This window comes from Opisthocomus hoazin, chromosome 18 (assembly GCF_030867145.1).
Source record: "Opisthocomus hoazin isolate bOpiHoa1 chromosome 18, bOpiHoa1.hap1, whole genome shotgun sequence".
Classification (NCBI taxonomy): Eukaryota; Metazoa; Chordata; class Aves; order Opisthocomiformes; family Opisthocomidae; genus Opisthocomus; species Opisthocomus hoazin.
In genome coordinates, this window is record NC_134431.1 from 12,625,816 (window position 1) to 12,650,380 (window position 24,565).

General features: G+C 38.6%; 1 long non-coding RNA gene across 1 annotated transcript in view; it reads left to right on the forward strand.

Annotated features, from left to right (window-relative positions):
• The window catches only part of LOC142363545 (uncharacterized), a 99,453-nt gene that overhangs the window by 74,386 nt on the left and 502 nt on the right, over positions 1 to 24,565 (forward strand). Inside the window, exons 2-5 of the long non-coding RNA XR_012765801.1 lie at positions 14,040 to 14,144; positions 19,454 to 19,575; positions 21,111 to 21,195; positions 21,332 to 21,414. This is a non-coding gene — a long non-coding RNA (uncharacterized LOC142363545). The remainder of the gene's footprint in view (positions 1 to 14,039; positions 14,145 to 19,453; positions 19,576 to 21,110; positions 21,196 to 21,331; positions 21,415 to 24,565) is intronic.

The window sequence follows — 24,565 nt, forward strand, 5'->3', positions numbered from 1 at the left end:
AGTCTTATTCCAATTAGTTTAGAAAATGGCTGTCTCTGAGCAAAAGAAATGTAGAGTATCTGTGAAACTTGTCAAGCTGTTTTATGTATTCTGACTGCAACTGCAGGACCATTTTTTTATCAAATATTTTCCCCCACAGTAGTGTGCAGTTTTTCCCTAAAGTACATGAATAGCAAATACGTGTCACGTCATATGGTACATAACACGCGTGAGTATGATTGTCTTGCGTATTTAACCACTGGAGACTTTTACTCTTTTATATACTGATTCCACATTAAATTACGCACCAAAATGATTCTGTGGGGGGAGAAAGAGGAAAAAAATGACTTTTTTTTTTAGTGGTGAACTGGAAATATGACATGTATAATTTATCTCTCTCTTTGAAATAAACTAAACATATTTCAAGATATAAAAGCTTTACTGATGGCTCTTGTTAAAAGCTTAAAATAATTTCAATTCATCATTCCTCATCTGCCTTAAGATCAGGATAATGGTAGCCAAAAGGGTTTTGCTGAAAATAGGAGGGGGAAGTAGTTCAACTTGCCCTACTCTAGCAGAATGTAGCTGACTAATAGAAAACATCATTTAATAGCAGAAACAACAAAAGAATGTACAATAAAATTTTAAGCTTTTATGATGAGCTTAATGCTGGAGTAATAGGACCCTTACAGTAATGCTGCCCTTCTTATTCAGGCTGGACCAATATATCTAGAGTTTGTTTTACAATAATAAAACATAAGACAAAATTTTATGCTTTTCTTTTTTTCCTTTTTAACAAATGATAGAAGAACAAAAGCAATAATCAGTGCTAGAGAAGAATTTGCTACTGTAACCTATCCTAATACATCAGGTTCGGTGTGTTTCTTAAATGTATATAAAATCATGCTAATATAGTATCTTGCATTCATCTTCCTCTTGAAGGACTGATTTAAATTAATTTGCTACATTTTCTTCTTTATGAACCCATATTCAAATTCCTTTCAGTTCAGGTTGCAATCTTTATTTTTTCATTCAAAAACAAAACCACAGTGATGAAGGAGATACTTTGAAATGTAGAAACCTGAAATTTCCTGGTTTTGCAGAAAAGTAAAGCTCATGGGCAAGAAAATCTACTAAAAAGGAAAAAAAAAAGAGATTGTGAAACAGTAGAAATTGAATGAAAAAATAAATTAATTTAATTTCTTTTTTTTATGAGGTTTGCTTTGGACGTTTCTTTTTTTGGAATATACAGTCTGGAATCATCCCAACCTAGAAACAGAGAGAGTTAACAGAAAATAGACTTATATAAGAGATATCTGTGGGTATTTTATCCCGATATTAGTGCATAATTTTCTTTATTTATTTTAAACAAACAAGCAAAACGATCAGGTGAGGTGTTTCATTGCTATTTGATCAGCAGTAACTTTCTTATCATCCATATACCCTTAATCAAAATTCTTCCCTGCACACCTCAATGATCTCGGTAGCCTTCCGCACCTACCAGGGAAGCTGACTGTCTGTGTCAAGATCATCTGTGAAGTTTTAAGCAGAACGTTTTCCCCTCAGGCTCTTAACAGTGCATTGATTACACAAAAGCAGCTTTCCTTGGCAACCCTATTCACAAGCTTTGTTTCACGCTGTAATTAGGAAGTGCTTGCCTTTTACCAACAGAGTAGAAGAAGAGGTATTACCTGTCCCCTACCCACCCCAAGCTCCAGAGGAAAGAGGTAGTTCTCCGAGTGCTTGGAGTTCAGGAAGTTTGATTTCCAGTGGGTTTGTGCTTCACAGTTCAACTCCCTGGGGTGTGACAAGAATTGAGATCTGATGGAAACCTTCCTACTGTGGTGGGGCTGAGAGGGGAACCTCTCATTCACCAACCTGCCCACTGGAACGAGTGTGAGCATAACAACTTTGAGGGTGCTCAGAGGTGTTTGGTTGTAAATAACTAATTGAAAAAATTAACACAGTCAAATTTGGGTGTAATTATTAGCTGAGAGATTATAAAGAGAAGGAGATAGGAAGAAGACCCAGGCATGTAATTGGCAATTACTAGTTGTGTTTAGGGACCTGAGCTAAAAATAGAACATGTCGATTTGACTCTTTACCTCTTTACATTAGCTTTGCACGCCATGGTGTGGGGTTTGTCAGCTCTCTATACATTCAGCAGAAAACATCTCCAGGCAAGAAAGCAGCCCAAGCACATGCTTAAAGTTAAGTGTTTTTTTGGATCAAGGATTTATGTTGATGAATGAGGCATCACTGAAAAATTATACATGAGTTGCTCTTTTGGATTTCTTTCTACCATATTTAATACTAACTTTGTTTTGATTGAGATTTATTTATCGGATTTTCTGTTAATTTTGAAGATCCAGGCTTCCATTTTGAATAGAGCAGTGGTTCTCTGAATAAACTCCATTAGCACAATAATTTTATATTCATATATGTATTTTAGGAAAAATACTTAATAATTATATGATTAATTTTTCATTCATGTTAAAGCTCTAAAAGTGTCATTGCAGAATCTACACGTCAGGTGTATTTCATTCTTTATTGAACAATTTAGGAAGAAATGCATTAATATTATTCAGAAAGCAATCATAGGCATGCTTTATAGCTCTTTTATACGAATATCAAATGAATTCCCTGACAAGTTAAACATGGTAGCCTTTAATCATAGGAAACTGCAAGGCACTTCAGCTGCATAAATTAGGGACAATTAACTAAAAAACAAAATGAGTTACACACATGCAGCTCATTATTTTTAATTTGAAATTTTATTTATGCTGGAGTCAGTTTCTATCTGATAGACCAGATGCCAGGTAACAAAAAAAAAAAAATATGAATAAAATATTGGCTCTGAAGTCAGGGTAGTGTTCTGCAGACAAGCAGGACTGCAGCAAGTACATGTTTGATACCAACATCAAAAAGGAGAAATGCCATGTTTCCTTAGGTGATTTGTCCCTTGTGTCTCTTGATGAATGCACAAGCACGCAGTTGTGAGCCAACATGTGATGCTTTTTGTGCATGTCATAAAATCACTTTATCTTCCCCATCTCCTCTCACTTTGTGATCATCTGTTCTGATGGCTACTCCACACCCTAGACTACTGCTGGCTGGAAACTCTCTGTAGTCATCTTTCACTCAGGCATGAAAACCATAAGGTTACTTTTGGTTTACCGAGTCTGAGCCTTGCTATCTGAGCACTGGTGCAGGGCAGACCAGACTGCAGCACTGGTTGGTGGGGGGCACTCATGGGGCCACATCTGGGGCCTCTCTGATTGTACTCCTGCAGAGAATTGCTGAGCATGGCCACCATCGCATCTCATCTCCCATTGCATTACCCACTGGTATCAGCCTGAAGAGACAATCTCGACCTTCTTCTGCAGTGACCCATGAAGTTTCCTGTGTCTGCATGTCCTCTCTCTGCAAGCCTGTGAGCTGCCTGTGAGAGTAAACATCCAGAGCCAGTCTTGGCCCAAAGCAGCCCTGCAGGGCAGTGCAGACCCAGGCCTCCAGGCTCTCTGCTGGCCAGAGAACCAGAGGGGGACACTTTGTACCTCTTGTGGGACCCCACACCAGGATTTACAGGATTGAATTTTGGGGGGAAAACCTGTAAGGGCACTTACCTAGTTAAATGCTGCTCTCTAGCAAGATGTTGAATCTAAAGACCATTCTACCCTGAAAAGCAGAGAATATGAAAACAGCATTCTATTACCTGGTGGAGCTAGATCTTCTTGCTTTAGCAACGAGCCTCTTGGCGGCATGTGCCTAAGGTCATATACTAAAGCACAAACACATAGGCTTCTGTAGTAGGACACAGCAAATACAAATTGAAAGAAAATTGATAAAGAACTTGATCAAGATTCTTCCTGTCGTCTTTTCTCAAGCAGGCTTGTAGCATCAGCGGAAGAAACACTGTGCGGGGCAACCTACGCAAGGTGTCTCCAAGGGGTGAGGACCTTGGCTCAGTCCATCCTGCAAGGTTGACCCAGCGGAGCTGCGTGGTGGGACAGGGAGGCAGGAGCAGAGCGGCTGAGGGCTGGTGTCTGCAAGCACCTTTGGAAAGGAGTCAAATATCCCACCGGCGCTCAGTGAGACCGTGATGACCTAATCAGTTATTTCTTGTTTTCATTTCTGTGAATTTATTTCTGAGGCTTACGGAAGGGATGCCTTGGGTAAAAGACCTTCAAATCCATTTTGTGAATAACTTACAGCTCTGTAACACACGCTTATCAGGGACTAGCATTTGCTGTAAAATATTTCTCAATTTGAATGTGGTGTCTGATAGGAAAATTAAGAGTGACTTGAAGCTGTTTAGATTCTTTTTTCTGTACATGTTATTCAGCAGTGAGATCATTTCTATCTTAAAAAAAAAAATCTTATGTCTCCTTTCAACTCTCATTGAAACAATTTATTCAAGTAACCACACCCTTCTCTTTCTGTAGGGCTTCCCTAGGGACAGCACTTTGCAAGAACAAGCAGTTTGCATGCCACTAATGTTGCTTATTCCAATTTTATCAGCTGCTGTATATTTCTGCAAGTGTCTCGTAGTGTTTTCAGCATTTATGTCACTGTAGAGAATTGTTTTGCCATTCCATGAGCATTTTTTGAGCTCTCAGAGGGGAAAAAAAAGTCATTGAGGATCAATATGAAAATTCAAGACAATATCTTTGAGAAGAAAAATGTGAGAGCAGTGTATTTAAGTTTTTCCCTTTTTTAACATACTTCTCAGAAAATTTGGAAAGTTCTTTTGACTAGAATCACATTAGTTTCACAATATTGAAACATGGAGGATTTGTCAAAACTGTCATAGCTTTATGAACAGTTTCAATTTTCGTACACTATCATGTTCGCTAAAAATAGTTAATTGAAAAATTTCTGCTGTCTGTAATTCTGATGCTTTTTTCATCATCTCCAAAATTGGACAGAGAAATCATAGCTGAGATGGGCTGTCCCAGCCCCCTGGTGAAGTGCAAGGTTACCATCTCCAGGCTTTCAATCTAGGGGCTTTCAAATAAGCAGTAAATCAGTTCACTGGGGTTTTTTAATGTTTTAAAATATGCATTACAAGTCCTCTGTTAGCTGAACTCTTTTGCAGGTACCATGTCCTGACTACATATCTTAGCATGAGTTCAGAGGGTGCCCATAAGAAAAAAACAAAAATTAAGGACACTTGTTTTCCAAAATGTCGTTGTATTCCATATCCCCAAAATCAAGGAATCCTTCAGTGGAACCGTCCTATATGTGTTCTAGGATGCAAACAGCATTGCAGAACTGAAACTGAGTTGCCATGAATTATTCAGAGCACCAGAAGCAGCAGCTGTTATTTGTATTTGTCTCTAATTTCGAAGGGTGGAGAATTGGAAGTCTTCATTGACAACAGAGGGGAAGAGGAGGGGACAGTGGGAATGAATTGCTGCCCAACACCTCAGATGTTTCAACATCTGCAAGGCTGTGTTTAATTTGGTAATCCAGACTGTGGTCCCTTCTGTTAGCAATAAGGGCAACAAATTGGTTGTTGAAAGTCTGCTTCTTCTGACAGGTAGAGAAATAGTCAGCCTATTTTGAGTGACAGAACAAATTCTGGTTTAAAAATGATCAAAGCCAGTCAGAAAAAAATATCTTATCCATGAAAAAGCTCTAGGGAGATAGACAGAATTTAGAGATGTATGCAGAGTACAACCATTATATTATGGAAAAAATGCTCAATTTCTTTTTTCTTTTTTTTTTTTTCTGAAGTGAAAATGTTTTGAGATGGGATGATTGGACTATTCCATATTATTTTTATGTATATACTGTTCATAAAGTGTCTGGCTTCTGCAGATCTGCCTTTTCTCCTTCCATCGCTGCAAACCCAGTAACTCAATTAAAATCAATACGAAAGTGGCATGTTAAAGCGAGGAGATGGGAGTTTCCACAATTTTATTTACTATTTAAAAGATTAAGTTTTGCAGATTAAGTATGAATGTACCTTGAGGAAGGAAACAAAATTAAAGATGACTGCAGTTACTCATGAGTATATAGTAGGCGGAATGCAATAGGTTGTAGGCCTAATCCTCCAATACAGTATCGCATTGCTACTACAGCACAGCACAAAGAGTATGCAAAACTTTTTAATCAGCATCGCAGGGATAACTGGTTGAAACTCTGCATATTTCCACTAGAGCATTATTTAAGCAATGATTCACTCTATAATGCAGAGCAGAAATATTTCTTTGGGTACAAAGAAATCAATATCAGCAAACAAAATGTTAAAGAGTTCAGCACTTACTCTGAAGCTTAAGCACTATTTATTGTCCTGGGATAAACCCCAAGGTCCTTTACTCGGGCAGACTCTCTTTGATACCAATGGTGTTTGCTTGAATGAAGACAGAATTAAGAAGCTCAGTATCTGGGTCATGAGATGTAGCTCACCTACCTGTAAGGATATTTAGCAAGGATTACACAAGCACAGACTCACACAAAGACGCCATTTCACTAAAATCAATTTTAGATAGGAAAATCCTTTTGATAGGAAATTCCTTGTTGGTTGGTTGTGGGTTTATTTTTTTTTTTCTGGAGAGCAAGAAAGAAAATGGCAAAAAATACAAAGTTAAGATAAATTAACTTACATAACTTCCAGACTATAAACTGATGTGCAGCTCTGCAAACAGGAATAGAAGAGGGATATAGCTTTATATGAGAAGAGAGCCATCTCTCAAGATACTATTTTTTTTCACAGTAATAATAGCCACCAAAACAGGCTGTGCATGTAGAGAATAATAGAAGTATTGTCACTTTTTTAGAAAGTATTGTGAGATCAAGAAGAATCTCTAACATAGTTAATGAATGTTTATAAAAAGAGAGGAGAGAATTAGCAAAAATGAAATGTCTACGGCTATTCTCCTGTTTGGAAGGTGAAAATGAGCCCAGTTTGGAAGGTTTAGCTGAACCCGGTGCAGAAAGAAAGGTGCTGTGCATCATTTTATGGCAGTGAGAGTAGGAAACTGAACTGAAATGCAGCTACATGGTTTGTTTATTTTTTATTATTATTGTTATTTTAGTGGAACTGAATACTTCAGACAGGAGTGAGTGCCTGTCCCACTTTAAGCTCTGTGGGGAAGATTCTCCAGCACCAGGGTTTTCATGCCCGGGGGAGCTGAGCTGCTGCCCCAACTGTCTGGGGACAGACAGACCCTATGCATCCCCAGGTGACTGCGCACAAAGTTTGCTACGTCTCACTGCTAACTGCTTTCCATTAAACATAGTCTGGAGATCTTCCATAAAACCTAACATATTAAGTTCTACCTAATAGAGGCAGCGACAGGTGGTATTCTAATAAAACAGCCAGGGATGAGACAGCAGCAGAGCGTGCAGCTCTGACGGGCAGGGGCTGAGGAGCAGCACGGGGGGCACAGAGGTGGCTGCTTCTCCCCCACCTCCGTTTTCCCACTGGACCTGAACACGGTAATACCCCATCAGACGAAAGCTGTCTCCTATCCCTCTGGCAGTCCTCAGCGCAGACAGCTCACCGTCAGGCTGATAATTAGTCAGTTAATCCTGGCCTTGCAGCTAACCCACGGAGTCTATTAATCCAGTTTCCATTAAAAGATGCCTGTTTGCAGCTGCTCAGCCCTCACACATTAACCGTCCATCAGTGCCACCAGCGCCGCAAAAGCTTTTCAGTGAAGAGAGTTGTAGCTGAGGCTCGGAATGGCCTGGGATGTTTCTGAGGTGTCTCAGTGTGAGGATTTCTACCAATTTATGTCCTCTCCGTAATGAATTTCAGCCATTAGGGGAGAGACAAAAGACTCTAGCCAGCGCTCCTGCCCTTGTGCACCTTGAGCTGCTCAGCTGCAATGCTCCAGTAAGTAGTATTTAAAATACATTGTTAAGGGGTAGATTATTCTCTGGGTAGTGGAAGTACAAGGGTGCCTTTCCTAAAGGGATGCCTTGAAATGGGGGCAGCCTGCTGCTTTTCCCCCTTCTCTCTACCAGGTGAGTAAGGTACTGCTGTTCCCACCCCTCATCTCAATAGCTCGGGCTGCTGAGTACAGATTTCTGTATTTCTGACACACTCGAGCAAGTGGGGAGGAAGGAGTAGGCACGGAGCCCCCTTTATAACATGCCTCAGTGTCGCACAACAGAAAGTCTGCAGTGGTGGTCAGTGAGAGCCCTGCAAAGCTGGTTCAGATCTCAGCTTCAGGACAGAGCATCCCAAATGGTAAACTGAAAATCTCTTGCATACAGATACCAGTAGGAGGGGAGCCATTAGCGAGAGCAAGAGAGGAAAAGTTAAAGCTCTGAAAGACTGTCATTTTCTCTCTTTGTTCCTTCCTGTCCAGGACAGAGTGGCTGAGGATCACATCAGGGTAGGAATCAAGAGGGTAATACAGCTAAAATCTACGTTAACAGAAAAGAACAGCAGCCAGATGGCTACATAAACACATGAGCCATCTCAACCGCATTTACAGTGACAGCACATAATAAAAAGGAAGAATAGCGCAATAAATTTTCTTATCATGATATTCTAAGACATGAGTTTAATAGCAAGTTTGGGGGTTTTTTTTTGAGTCTGAATTTAAAAGCATTCAGGTGTTGAGTTCCGCTCACTGGGGTTGCCTTCATTACAAAAAGGAACAGAAACCACCACCTGTTTTTCCAGGTTGGTGATTAGGCTTCTTTTAAGCAAAGATATTAAGTATCCTTTAACATACATATGCATCAGCTAGGAAAGCAGGAAGCAAAGGATAGAAGTAGCAAGAAAAAAGGAAGACTAAGGGGTGTGTGTGTGTTCTCATACAGAAAATACCAACAAGTTTATACTGGACCTTTCTGCATATTCTGCAGCCTTCAGGCACGTGAATAATCTGGATAAATTTACTCGCACTCACAAGTTAGCCCAATCTTTACAGTTCCCAAGAAAAAGCATGTTTAAAATCAGGTGTTACATCAGAATATGCAAAAACTTTTTTTTTATAATTGTTTCAGTGGAGAAAAATGGCCTTTTTGTGCTTACAAAGAATTATGTTCCATTCCCTTTTTTTATCTGTCTTGCTTCCCTGGCTTTTAAGCCATTTCCACTTCCACTTTGCAGTGAAAAACTGGAGAATCCCTGCATAGTTATATAAATGATTATGACTTTTTTCTCCCCTAAATTTTCTTGGAAAACTTCTTTTGATCTGTGTTATATCATGATGTCTCAGTGCATTTCTAAGTAATTGCACACTTTATCATCCAGATCACAAAGCTTTAAAGAAAATAGAGGAGATCTTCACCTGTAGGGTGAAGGAGGGATCAGATGACTGAAGTGGAAGCAAAGTCAGTGAGCATAAATACAAGCATTTGTCCTGTCAATATCTAGCACCAACCAAAGCAAGCACAGGAAATGGAAATGAGCTTTGAAGCCAAATGATAAAATGCTTCTCTGCTTACTTTAAACAGCCTGTTTCCAGCTATCCTTATAGCCTCAGTTAGATTCATTTTTCTGTGTCCCTCAGTCAATATTCTATTTATCATTCAACAACTAGAGTGGTTATGATCCATCATCCTTGATCAAAGAGTAGAAATTATTAATTTAATTGGGAGCAGGGATGAGAACTTGGTTCACTACCTTCCTCTTAACTCTGTTGCTTACTGTAAATTACTTGAGGAAAAGTCTGTTTGCTGTATTTCTTATACCCATTTAGCTCCGTTTTCAATGCTGCTTGAAATTACTTTCTCCCAAAAGACACAGAGCATCATTAAGGAATTCATGGATTAGATCTCCATCAGCTGAAATCAGTCTATGCAATTCTGATCATGGTTATTTTTCAGAACAGATTTGTGTATGTGTCTGGGTATTTTGAGAAGTACATTGTTGATTACTAAAGCAATCAAGTCCAGACAGTGACTTTGTGATTCACTTCAGTGACGTGATATAAATACTATATATGAGATTTTCAGTTTCATTTATAACCCTGAACACCCACTCAGCTGCCTTGCTGAGATTTGTTCTGTTGCCTCCAATTCTATGTTTATCGGCTCTTTAAGCTGGAACAAAAAAACCCCACGCACAAAATAAGTATTTTTGGAGGAAGAGACTGATGGCTCTCTTTGTACAGAAACATCTTACCTTCTCCTCAGTTGATTTTATAAATTACTGCCCACACTGAACCAGACTGTTTATCACTCTCATCCTCAGCAGCGCTTTCTCAACCCGTCGGTAGCTATACTTTGCCTTCCCAATTTGTTTAACCCAAGATTTAAGATGGACAGAGACTGCTGCTGTTGTAAATCCTGATTTCATTAGTGATGAAGTGTCTGGCAAAAAGTCCCTGCAGTAGATGCTCTGCTCTCCATCTCCCATACAGACTAACGAGGTCTCCAATGGTAAAAGGAGCATAGGATGTCCGGGGCCCACGGAAGCATGATAAGACGACTCACAAAGAAAGTGGTCCCTGCGAGGCCTCATTACAGGCGTTTCTGGAGCTAAGTTACTGCTTCAGAGGGTGGGAAAGGCATCTTTACAACAACTTACCCAGAGCAAAGGGGATCATTTGTATCTGGATCTGTCTTTCATTTCCCTCATAATAGTAGCAGAGTAAGACTTGCTAATTGGTACATAATGCAGTTTGTCATACATTTTTGTTATGCTGTCATTATTTTTACCATCAATAAGATCACATCTCAACACTGAGGCATAACTGTCTCCAATTAACTGATGAAAAATGACATCTGTGTAAATGTGCAGTGTAAAATTGTCTTCATCTATCTGAATACAGTATTTCTCCTCTGTAGCTTCCTTTCACAGACAAAATAAAATTGAGAGATGAAAATTTTTAAAAATAAATAAAAGACACTGTTGTTTTCACTAAACAGATAGATGGTTTTCTGTAGCTTGTATTTCAGTACGAGTGGGAAAGATAGATGCTGCCTATCCTATTATCTGAAACATAACTACATTGCATACAAAAGCTCCACCAGGATAAAAACATCTAAAAGCAAAATGAACCCTAGTTGTGGTGTATTCTCAAACTTTTTTCAAAAACAGGAAGAATTTTAAAAGTGATATCTGAAATTTCATTTTATCTATGTTCATAGAGGTGTGTGTATGTCCATATTTATATAAAATATATGCATCTATTTATAATATATTGCTATAAAATGAAGTGGGTAACTGTTTATTGTCAGTGGCTCTGATTTATAAACACTTTGATGTTTATATAAAGACTGAATAGAACTTAGATTTTGAGGACCAAAACTTTAAATGGATTTCAATCAAAGCACATATAAACCATTAAGACAAAATGTGGAACAGAAAGAAATGAAGAGGCTGAAAAGGAGATGTGGAAATTCACGGTCCTTTGTCCAACTGCTCTTACCAGGCGGACTAACAAGTCCCCTTGATCCCTGTTACAAATGAAACAGCGGTGAGCATCAGGCTTTGTGCAGATCCCACTCAGCCGCAGACGTGAGGCATCGCCAGGTGCCAGCGATGGAGGATGCAGCGGCCACCAGCAGTGGCACGAGCCACCTTGTTAGGGCTGTGTGAGCTTTAATGTTTGAGGTTTGAAAGTGGAGTCAATGCATCTCCAGCAGTATGTAGCAGTACAGTGTGGCTTTGCAGCATTGCAATATAGGACTTGTCTGGCACCTGTGGTCCTTCACAAGTGTCCAAAACCAGATACCAATCAATTTTTCTTCTGTCTACTTACTCCCTGTCCAAACTCAAGATAAATATGGCATAAACTCTGAGGAAGAATTTTCTTCTGCCTCATTTTGTATTTACAAATAAAATGTCCTGAAGAGAAGCCACATTTACTTGCATATAAAATACCATCTGTTTATGTGTGAAAAAATTGTCTAGTCATATGGATTTAGGGTTAAAATGATAAATTTAATTATCAGAAAGTAAAAGAGCAATTCATATTTGGAAACAGTAAATTTCAGCAGAACTCAATATTTAATTTGCTGCCATTTCCTGAAAGTTCAATAGACACTGTGGGTTTCTCCAAAATTCAACACATCATTTGGAGCAAAACTGTTGAAATGTTTCATTTATGAAGCATAACAAAACACAGCTTATCACAAACCCCATTGTGGCTGCTAATACACATTGGAAAGTTTCCTGTAATTTCATCATTCATATTTTTGTGTCCTTTATCAGTGGCTGCCTACGTTGCCATATAACTTAGTTTAGATTACCCAAACTCATTTTGTTAAATCAAATTCTGGCTTTTTTTTTTTCCTTTTATTCCGTTAAGATGTGTGCTCCATATGGTCCAATATTGCAGTTGGTCTGAATTGATTAGAATTCTTTTTCTTGTTATTTTAGTACATGAAAAATATCACTTATATTTTTCCCATCATGGTTTCTTATAGAAAGGCATAATGCTAGGATGACAAATAATTTCTCTATGAGAAGATTAAAAAAAAAATGTTGCTTGTTTACTTAACAGATGTTCTTTTCTATTCTGATTAGTATCCTCACCACTCTGGAGTTGAACATTTCCTTTTACTTCTCTATGTGAAAGTTTCCTTGTAGTTTTAATGAATTTTCTAGCCATCACTTCTTCGGGTTCCTCAGACTGTATTCTCAGACGTTGTGAATCGGTGTCGCCATGCCCTGATGAAGCACTGGCTGTTACATAACGCAATCCAGCTCTGTAACTCTTTTGTTCCCTGAATGTACAGTCTAGCTATTCAGCAATCCATATCTTTACCTTGCTACATGCTGAGATATGTTCTAGTTTAAGCACATTTATCCAACTAAAGAAAGAGTATTTTGTCAAGCTGCAATATTTTTAGGTGCTTTCTCCTAAAACTTAGTGTTCACTGAAGTCCTCTAAGCTTTCTCTATCACATCAGTCCATGCCAACTCAGATGAAACATTATTCTTCGAAGGCACTGAAGAGCATTGTTTTGTTTTTCTTAAAGAATGAAGACCTGCCATACACATCAGCCACTCTAAAGTTCCACCAGGGAGCAAGCTGGTAGATTAAAAATGCTCTCTAATAAGGTGCTTTTTCACAATTCATTGTTTGAATTCACTGTTGGTGGAAAATTATTGCAATGAAAATTGATGCAGCTGAAGGCACAGGCAGAACCATGGAGCCACAGCTTCATGACCAATTTTCCTTTGCCCTGTCTAGAGCACCTGTACCTAACATTAGAGAGATTTCTGGTTTTAATTCCCTGCCATACAAAATGTCAACAGACGACAACCCAAATTCCACAAAATATTTTATTATTCAGATGCCGATTTCTACCAGTTTTTGGATTCTGGATATGGGATCATGCAGACTTCTGTCTAATTGGACTTACACCTAATTATTGGAAATAAATACACTGTTTGATCTCTCTGGTATACTTGACCTGATCTGCTTTCTTGAGTCTCAACCATGACACCAGCCCACGCAATCACACTCTGGGACAAGGCAGGGCTTTGCTGTTGATTTTTTTGTTTTGTATTTTAAATTGTGTTGACGAATACTCTTGAATTTTACCAAGCGATGTAAGAATGTTTGTCCAAATTTCTCAAATGTTTGAGTTTAAGGCATAAACCGGCATAAATTGCAGCCCATTCACTTGTAACCAAAAAAGTAATCTCTATACTGGGGAGAGAGGGGAAGGAAGGGTAGGAAGGTTGGTGGCAGATGTGTTTATGATAGATCATTTTCTGGAATAGAAAAAATACTTTGTGTAGAAACTTTTCTGCTTTACCTTCTTTATATCCCTCATATTTCATTTTCAAACACTACCCCTCAAACTTACATAATACAGTTTATGGCTAGTCTCCTTTGCCCAACTTAAAAGAAAACTATTTAAAAACCTCAAGTATTTGAGAATAAGCTATTGTCAGGGAAAAGAAAAAAAAAACCCCTCTGACTGCCTTTCTGTTTGCTGGCACCACTCCTTGCTGATTCAAAAAGCTACATTATTTAAGCCTTCTATAGCTGTCTTCCACATTTCTGGAGAATTTCAGCTCTCACAAGTTTTTCCTCCTTTTTTTACTCAGGTATTCTCATATTTCTCTGTAGATCTGATATCTACCTTGCTGATCACTCAAAGCCTGACACATCCTTTGTTTGGTATTTCAGCTCTAACTGCTCAGCATGACCACGTACTTCCAGCTGTGTCCTGTGACCCCTTGTAAACAAGCTGCAGGATTTTCTCCAGAAGATGGATTATGCACTTTATCTTTAGTAAGAGTTCTAATTTATCTCCAAGTAACAGTGAGCTCACAATCTCTCCTGTATCACCCCTGTTTAATTTAAGATCAATACTTTTACATCTAATGTTTGATACATGCTAATAACCTTGTTTGGATTTGGTCCCTGAAAGATATTTTTAATGTTTAATTTCTAGGTTTTCCTTCTACAATGGTATAGATGGCATAGTTCACTGTTTAGTTGCTTTTGAGGAAAAATCATTATTTTCCCAATTTTTGTTTTACTTTTGTAAATTTAATAATATGAAGCCCCTTTAAACATGAAGAATCTTCAGCTTTTGGCCTTATGAGATGTTGTTGATGTTCCCATGAGACTTACTGCCTGACTGAAGGTAAAATAGCCAAGCTGTTTCCTTTGAGTGGAGAGTGCCCAAACCAATGTGCATCTTTGCCAGTTATTAAACTAGATGAATAATATAGCGGTAACTCAGCTCTTTTCTTTTTTCCTTGGCTTTGTAAAATACTACTAAGGGGTTTCTAATAGCAAAAATGGTCATTTATTGGGCCAGTTATTCAAATGAATGTGGCCAGTGGATATAATTAGGTATATAGTGAATCAGAAGATAGCATGCCTGTTGGCATGGCCATTGTGCTGATAAACTTACATGCAGCTCAGATGTCTCATGGAAGAGGGGAAGAGTCAGCCTGAGGCAGTTCCTAAAGACATCAGCAGGAGTCTCAGCTTGTGTGTCAGAACTTCTAGTTTTGGAATGTCGTTGGAAAATGTCACAAGTAATTCAGCACTATCTCTTGTATCAGTCTATGTACGCTGAAAATAAACTTTACTTTAGACACATGCACTCTGCACTCATTAGACTCAGAAGAGTTAAAACAGATATCAGAATTGGTTTTGCCATTAGAGGGCTTTGGTTGTTTAGTAAAAAGGTGAGAAAAGTCTTTTTTCCTCCTCTAGGATACTTCAGCGTTTATGTGAAGTGCAGTTGAAATTTGGTCTAAACATCAACAAAATTGCCTGTTCCTCTCTTTTGAAAGGACTATTCAATCTTTGGGAGAGATTTAGTAATAAAGGAGTTCATATTAAACAGGGCTAAATATTCTCCGCAGGTAAAAGCTGCATCTTTAAAAAATAAACTTTACACTGAATTTGCAGCAGAGACCTATTTCATTCAGGGTCAATCCTATATTTTGCTGGCTTTGCACAAGAATAAAATCATGCAAATAATGTACTGCAAAGCCCTAAAGAAACTCCCTAGCTAGCTCCTTTTCCTATCACCTTCCCCAGCTTTCCAATGTCTCTATAAACTTGCACCTCTATTTTGTGCAAAATTGAATGGTTTCAGAAGTCTTTTACACTGTGACTGTATATTTGGGCAAAATTTCCCATCACAGTTGCAGCATCAATGATCAAACTATAATTGGTTGTGATCTTATGCTCCCAGTAATTGTGTCTTTTCTAGCTTGAAGGTGGATAAAACTTCTATTAGACTCTGAAGGACTCAAACTTCAACCCAGGCTTTCTAACTGAAAAATATGAAAAAGTGGAGGAAGCAGAATATGCTCAGCAGGAGCAATATCGCCTTTGAACAGAAATGCTTAATATGTTCAGTTTACATTGAGGCCTCAGTCTTTGTTGCCAGTGTATGGCACAGGCATTGGCTTTAGATGCAGTAGAAGGATTTCTTTTCCCAGACGGCAGAGCATGATTAGAAATTTTCTGTGATCTTTTCTGCTACACCCATTCTTTCCAAGAAGGATTCATGCAACAGAGAGGAACTTGTTCTGTTCTCAGCCCTTCCTCAGTCTCTGTCCCAGTGCTTAAAAATTGCTGGGCAAGATGCACTCTCAGAAATGTGCTCCTTTAGAAACACCTCTACAACTTTATCTCAACTTCACTCCCTGATTCTTTTTTGTCTAAGACCCTATACTGCTGCAGAAAAGAACAAACCCTTGCTCTTCATAGCATTTCTTTTTATTCCTGTTGTAGGTTTGACATTTTGCAGAGTTACTCTCTTTTTTTTTTTGCATTAATGAACGTGAGGGTGCAACCAGGTCCTAAAATGCATATAGACAGTCTAAGGAACTGCAAACAAATAAAGATTAAAATAATCTTTAAAATGTAGTTTGATCTCCAGCAAAGGAAAGGATATAAAGTATCCCTCAGTAATTTCTGCGTCAAGCCAACAGCCCACTGCTTACCTGCTGTGAACAAACACCTATACCAATATCCTCTGCTTGCATACCAAAAGCATCTAGTGTAATTAATTTACTGTTCCTTACCTAACATCACACATTTCCTGACTTAGATATTTCACAGCAGGACTGAGCTCCTGTCTCCTGTTGCAGGAATGCTCTATATGAAGAGCAGCAAAGGGCTTAACAAACTCATTAACCGTTTATTACAACTGCTGGTGTTTTGATCGATACATAATGCTGGGCTTCTCCAGCAATCATAAATGCAGGTGCCTTTGGTTCTGTGTAAAATGTTGTGGAGCTCAGGCATATAAGTATTTGTAGGATTGAGCCTGTGGATAGTATCCTTCATTCTGATTGCCTATCCATCTACATTCTGAAGGCTCTAGCAGACATTATACATAAGCATCAACCTCTTTTATTTTTGGAAGGACTGATGTGGGTCCTACTATTTTCTTTGAAATTCAGAACATACATCTATACCACAATGCTCACTTTTTTCCTTTCAGTAATGCAAACTGCATAGAACTCTATGACTCTGATTTCATTGTCTTTGCTGTGTCTGTTAATGCTGTCAGCTTTTCTGTCTCCCCTGCCAGTAATACAGACTAAGTTAATGTTTCCCACTAAGCATTATTATTATAATAATATTAATGAGGTTTGCAAGGCATTTCTTAATTCACACAGCTATCAAAAAATCCAAAGAACATTTCAATAAGGAACATATCTACAAGCAGCTGTTTCCAACTTTTCCATTATCTGAAAGTATATCAGTCCTTTCTTGTTTCATGTTCGGAGTTCAGTTACTTTGGCTCCACTACATTTCTAAAGTGTTCAGATCAAGCTAAATGGCTTCACATTGTTCAACATCTTTCCAATTTTCTGCTGCAGAGGAATAGATAGAGTATATGCCTTGCCAAGTGCAAGCAATGGTAGGATCAAGTGTTGAGTTTCAATCTCAAGTTTCAATCTGTTTCACATCTTGTGGTCTGATTTTACAGTATCTTTGTTGAAATAGGTGGTTAAGCAGCCTTTATTATAAAGCTTTATGCGGACAATAATGCTAACAGCCCAAAATAATATAATTTTCTGAAAAAGAAGCTTCAAGCAATCTCTGAAATCAGACACTGCAGAGACTCCTTGTTCTGGCACTCAGGAAAGTAAAGAGGTAGCAAGGAAACGTATGCATTAAATGATGCTTTTAAGGCACTAAGAAGACAGCATGTCTTTGTATATTTTGATTATTTTGCATGTTATTAGGAGAGTACAATACAAGGAGAAAGTCTGGTTCATATATACACCAATAAGATGCAGAATATTGTGTGAAGGATAGCTCTGTGAGATGCGATGCTTGGATTTAGAGAGATTCTCTTGATTTATTTTTTACTGTCAATCCATTCTTTAATAATGAAAGATTGTTGTGAGAGTGCTTGTGTTTCACCTGCTGCTTTTGTTAGATGGATGTCCAAAATAAACAGCTGATTCTTTATCTAATCAATAACCTAAATCACCAGCTTTCCACCTTCGGTTCTTTCATAGACCAAGACTAAAGGATTCAAATAAAACCCACCATCTCCTGCTGCCCCAGACACACTTCCCATCCCCTCCAGCTACTTCTTGCATACCGCTGCCATAGTATCTGAGTCTACAGTTTTGCAGCATACTCAGAACTTCTGTAATTTCCTGGCTACACTGAAGTTCACTGGAGGATTTTTGTATCTCTTCCTCTATCTTTATGCATGTCGCCATATTCCTCCATTGGACTTTTCCCCCTGCTGTTCCAGTTGAACCCCATGTGGACCCCAAAAACCCAGAACAGCAGAGCCAGAGGTGAACCAGAAGAGTAAATCTTCCTTATTGAACCGAAAATGGCTTCAAGGGATGCTTCTTAGAGCCATGTCATGTCTTAGAGTGGCTACTTCTGTCATGTTTTTACTATTTGAGGGCCCTGTCAAAGGCTGACTTCATCCTGGGTAGCTGAAATTCTCAATGCTAATTTAAATTTAAAGATCACTGAGGTCTAACAAGTTTCTTAGTCTATGACATTTTTTACTATCTATTAGGAAGAAAGTACGTACATTTTTTTTCCTCATGAAGAGGGAGCTGTTTTGAGTTCAGGGATGCTAATTTTGCCTTTACTCATGCTTTCTTCTTCCTCAGATAAGTATGTGCACGTAAGTGTATGGTTTATTTTGTTTTACTATTTTAACCAATTTCATTTTTTTCTCTTTGTTTCTCCTTCAGTAAGTCTTTAATTTAGGTAGATTATTTGGCAAGTGACTAAGGGTTTTGACCTGCTGGAGTATCTCTGGCTCTGAGACCTGCACATGGGATTCCCATTAATGTCAGCTAGAATTGCACACACAGAGCAAAGCAGTGTCTCTGACCCTTCAGAGAGAAAGAGGCTTAGTTGCTAAGAGGAAAAAAAAAAAAGAAAAAAAATTTCTGCAGGAAAGAGCAAGGAAATTAATCAAATAGAAAACCAGGATGCTGCTAAAGGAAGGCTTTTTACAAAAAATAAAAGCAAAACTATGGAATGGAAAATCTAGATCACAGTGATGCATAAAAAGGTGGGATCTAATTCAGATACAAGATGAGACACAATGGGAGTGAATTTTAATAAAGAAAAGCAGTTGCTATAGAAAGGGCATGTAGCTGATCTCAAGAAACTATTTAAGGTTTTTAAATGAGTTCAATAGACAGAAAAGTATCAAAGTCTTTGGAGTAGCGTGTAGATATTAATGAGTAATGACAGTTACTGCAAAGACTGTGAGCCATCTTCTTTTATATAAGTTACCAGAAGTTTTAGTAATGGTTTCAAGTTTTAGTAATGGTTTTAACAGGGAGATGAATGTACTTGGTCTCTTATCTTCAAGGAAAAAGGCAGACAGATTAGCTAGCTGGTTCCTCTGTGTGAAAAGGTAAGATCTTTCCTACAGGCATCTTGAATTACAGTTTTTTCATACTTCACTAAACTGTCTTGCAAGTACTTGCATATTTCTTTTAAGATTTTGCAAAACATTGTGAATCTGGGTAACACAGGCAGACCTAAGAAATCTTGGGAAATCATAGATTGTGATTATTATAATTATCTTATGCTGCAGTAGTCCCTCAGGATTCTGTTTCTATCAGGCAGGTACACCATCCACGTGTTATTTTGCAGCATCCTCACTTGGAGACTGTGGCTCAGTGACACAGAGCTAAGAGGACCTTCAGCAGGAGAGGTGTAAAGGAACCATTTTTCAGTAACATAGGTAAGCACTGACTGAATTCATCATCTTTGTCTCTCAGACCCATCTAAAACAATTCTTGCTGCTAGAGAGCCAATCCACTACATCTTCCCCACTCTCAGACAAAAAATTACTTAATCCTACAGTTTATAATACCAGAAAAATAAAGAAATAGATTTCATTACAGTAACTCTATAGCAGGTGTGTACATTGTGGTTGATCTCCGTATCCGTGTTTATTTGTGGCTCAGGTACTGCATCTGAAGCTTCTTCATTTAGTATTTTCTGAAGGTATGACACTGTATATTTACTGAAATGCGTCAGGTTACAGCACTGCTAACATCACTATCTTATTACCTCAAAACGCTCTATCTTCACTTACAGATGACTCTAACTTGAAAGTGGGGTTGTTCTTTCAATTCCCAAGTCACTGTGGACTGGCAGCCTTACAGTCTTCAGTGTCTCGTTTTCTTTTTTGGTTTCTGCAAACATATTTCTCATTGTTTCTGAAACGAGGAACTTCTCCAATACATATGCTTTAATTCTGAATTCCTTTATACTATATACTGAATAAAATCCATGCTTATTTATATTTTCAGGCTCAGTAACGACTCTTTGTTCACAGTAACTACATGAACTTAACCATTTCTACTTGCCATTTAATTTCTTCTCATTCTTCTGACCCCTGATTGTTACCTTCTGCGTTGCTGGTTCACCCATCTAATGTAGCCACGTCTTGTTGCTTGTGTGCTATGTCCAGTGTGTCGTGCTAAAAGCCCCTCCCAAGTCTAAATCAACATCTTGAGATCTTTGATTCCACTTATTAACCGATGTGTCCAAGTGACAAATCTATGTCGTTAATTTCAGATTTGTGCAAAAGACCCTGTGCAAATCTGTATGAAATTTTTATATTTTAAAAGTCTCTTTTTTTTTTAATGGAGTATTTTTCAGACTGGTTACCTTACAGCTTCATAGCTTACTCTGCCACCTTAGCCTAACTGCATATCACAAAAGAGAACAGTAGTATGAAATGCCTCACCATCAAGAGTATTATGAGGCATCTTTGTTTTCAAGTCCAGCTGCTTCCATACTGATGCCAAAGCCTTTTTAACTCTTTGCAAGCTCTGCAGAGATACCAGTGAGATTTTGTTCCTTACTGGTTTTCAGTTTTTCCATCTTGTTTTTGTCCCATGCCCAACCTCCCACTATCTTTGTTGTTAGTCCTCTAATGCTTGCAATTTTCCATCTAGTTATCCCTTCCCTTTTCCTGGTAATTTATCATGTTTGAGGCCCTAAACAAAGTAAACTGGATGTAGGATTTGTATTTGAAAGGGTCTGGTGGAGCTGTAAGTATCCTGGAAGAGCAAAGCAAGTGCTGCTGAGTGCATTCCCTCAAGCAGCGGCTGGAAGATCAGCACATCCCCACACTTTCTGCTGGCCGTCAAGGGGAGAGTGTCTGTTCCTCACCAAGACGCTGAAGATTAGTACTGAAGTTTTCCTTGGGGGGCATGGGTTGTGTTCACTTGCTATTGTAGCATCTTTCTGTGGATGTTATTTCAGTTGTAGGTAACGCAATCCAAGAGGCTGACAGTCATCGCTAGGATTCAACACTGTGCTCCTCTTGACCAAACATTCAGTCTTCAAGGTAAATATTTCTAGGTAGAGAAGGTGGGGTAGAATGTCTTCCTGCATTGGTTGAAAACATTAGGAACTGGGGGTTTTTCATACATAAAAGATCATGGCTTTGTAATTCAATGCACTTTTTCCACCTGGGACCAAAGAGAGCCAAGAAGTAAGTGTGGTGTTGTGCGACTGGACTGTAATTATTGAAGTCCCCAGACACTGAGGATATCATCACGTAAAGGTAAGTCCTTTCTTTTTTTGTCTGCTTGTGATAAGAATACATGCTATCAAGATTTCAAACCATAGTTTGGAGATACCTCAGTATCACCTGTTACTTGTTAACCTGGCTGGATAAAAACTAAACTCCACTATTTTGTGCAGACCCTTTTTATATGCAGACACACACAGGACGGAACACAATGTTTCTCTGTACACTTCAGATGGTCGGTCAGGGACAAGAAAAAAAAGAAAATGTTGAGTCTTAGATTGAAGCGAGGATCCGTATTGGACTAACACTGGGAAGGAACTACAGACAGATAGATGCTGGCCAGTTCTGCAAGGCATAAGGGAGGAGGAGCAGAGGAGACAAGCAGGCAGGGCAGCAGACTCTCTCCGGAAAAAACCTCACTGGAAGCACCCACGAGCCAAAGGCAGAAATCTGTACCTTTCTGAGTTCAGAAATTTAGCTGTTCTGTGCTCCTCAGCCAAATTTAATCGCCATGAATGTGTGAATATGTACAACATGTATTCAAATACAGATGGAAATTTGTAGGTTTATAGGACTTGTCCCCGTCTGGCCTTGAGGGAATTCGCTGTCTCACCAGGCTAACAAGATACTGGTCATAAGTTCAGACCATTCCATGAGAAAGACAAGAATATGTTTGAAGAAATTTGTACTGGTGCATATTCAGTATCCAGGCTATAAATTTGCATGTGGCCTTCTCACATCACTGTTTTGGTCAAAGTTTGTGCTTCCTACTAATTAATCTTTTATTGCACAATTAAAAAGAAAAATAGCAGAGTACCCATCTGTACTGCTTATTATTAAACATATGCATCACTGATAATATTCAATGATGTTCTTTTCTTCATGGAAAAGTATTATTTTTATTTGTGGTAAACAACATTTGCTCTACATATTATTGCAATTAAACCATATTACAGTGAATAAGCCACTCTCTTCCAGGCATATCTCACTTCAGAGCAAAATCACTTAAAAGTTCTGAAATATTCCTGGAAAGGGAAACTGTATACTTTTATTGCCAATTCAAATGGGTAAAAGTAGATCCCATCAATCTTTGATTTTCTTTAATAATTCATGAAATTTCATGAATCAGCAGGTAATTGGTTCTTACAGACAAGCCTCTGAGCATTTTTTCTAGTATTCAAGAGTTCCATGGATTTATGCCTCTGCATATAACAGTTAGTGCCTTTAAACAGGGACATTAAAAAATTTCCACTTACATACAAATGACCTTTTAAACAGCATCTATGATTGATTTGCTGTAGGTAAAATAACATCCCCTTACTTCCTGGTATTTAATTTACCTGACAGAACTGTCTCTCCCAGCTTCTCTCAGTGGATTTTGAGCAAGCTATTCTCAGGATTATTGTGTATCAAATTACCACTGTTTCTAATGAAATAATAAATTCGAGGTGCTGAGTGGACAACTGTTAATTTAGCTATTCCTAGCTGACTTGAAAACTTGTTAGTCATTCTCATACCTGTGTTTTGGGCTAAACGTGGGGAGTGGTGAGGTGAGTGGAGAGAAAATAAATTAGTTTTTTTTTTTAATGTTGTAGTGATTTAGAAGCCTAAATTACATTGAAAATTAATGTATTTGGGTATTTCTGAAAACTAAAAGTAAGTTCATAGAGATATATATCTCACTGGAAGCTTTGACAATTAAACTCCTAATTGTCTTTTGTACAATTATCTAGTTGTTAAACCACTTGATATTTTCCCCCCCCCCCCATCTTTATTTTGGCCTGCTCACAGCTTGTACTGACACAGGCAGGGTGCCTCCGGGGCAGGTACGCCAGGCAGTGCACGCCCCAGGAAGGACTGTGCCTCCCTGCTCTCTAGCTCCTTTCCTTTGAATCTTTAACCATCTGCATCTTCAGACACAGGATGGTTCCCCACATCTCAACTATCTTGTTGATTACACAGTCCAGGGTGAGATTATTTGTCCGTCCGCTGGACTCCCTATCCAAGTGACAGCTCCACGCCTGCCCGGTGGAGATAGCATGCCCGATCTGCAGGGCCAGTGCAGGACCGATGGCATGGCTGAGGTCCGCTGTCCTGCCAGTGCTCCTCCAGGCCACCCTCCTGCGCAGGTCTTCTGCCAGCTCCTGAGCACGTCCACCCTGCAGTGAATGGTATCTCACTGCTCTCTCTGTTAGCTTGATGTCCTTTCACTACCTACTTCGACAAAATTCCAATGAACTTACTAGTTTAGAATAGCTCTGTCTACTTTGAACAGGTACAAATCTGGAGTGAGAAGTTTTTGGAAGTTACAAGGAGAGCATGTATATACATTTACATTACAATAATTTAAAAAACTCATGTCTTTAAAAAATAAGGTAAAAAATGTTTTCTTTGTTTCGGTCACAAAGTTGAACAGACTAATATGAATTATAAAACAACCATAGTTTAGAAGCCAAAGCAATTTAAGTGAACAATTTCAGGTCTTTAGGTTTACCAGATGTGTACTACTAAACCAGACTAAAAACCAGATTACCTGGCTTAGTTTTGGTGATCTGCCTTGCTCATCCTTGTTATTCTTCACTGTTCAAGCAAAAGTGATGTTAGAAATTGTAGAAAACAACCACAAGAAAAAAATTGGGAATAAAGCCTAGCACAGCATTAAGACTAAGAGTTATAAAATACCCCGGATAAAACTTGAAATAAATGTAATTAACACGACCTTTTCCCCTTGAAAAATTATTTTTCAGTGAAGCACAACCCATTGAAGTAGGTTCTATTAAAGCAGTGTCTTATGATAAATCTTGTCTTACAGGTTCATTGATTTAATCAAAAAGACCATCTTAATGAAAATGCTAATTCTTCATTTGGGTAAAACAAGGCACAGAGGCCACGAGTAAAACTCCCAAGCCGGCAGGCACCACTGCTTCCAGGTTCTGCATCAGACCTCACTCCCACAGCCAAAATCTGTATGCCCCAATCATATATGTCCTGCTCCTCTCCTGCGCACTCTGTTAGCAGTGATGTGGCTGGTCTAACAGAACCGAGGGTGGAGATGCACTTCATGAGAACTAATCTTTGCACAGAGACTGGGGTTGGAAAGAGTACCTGTATTTCATATCTAATATTCTTCACAGCCTTGGCTCTAGAACTTTCATATTCACAACAGTGTCAAATACTATTGCTA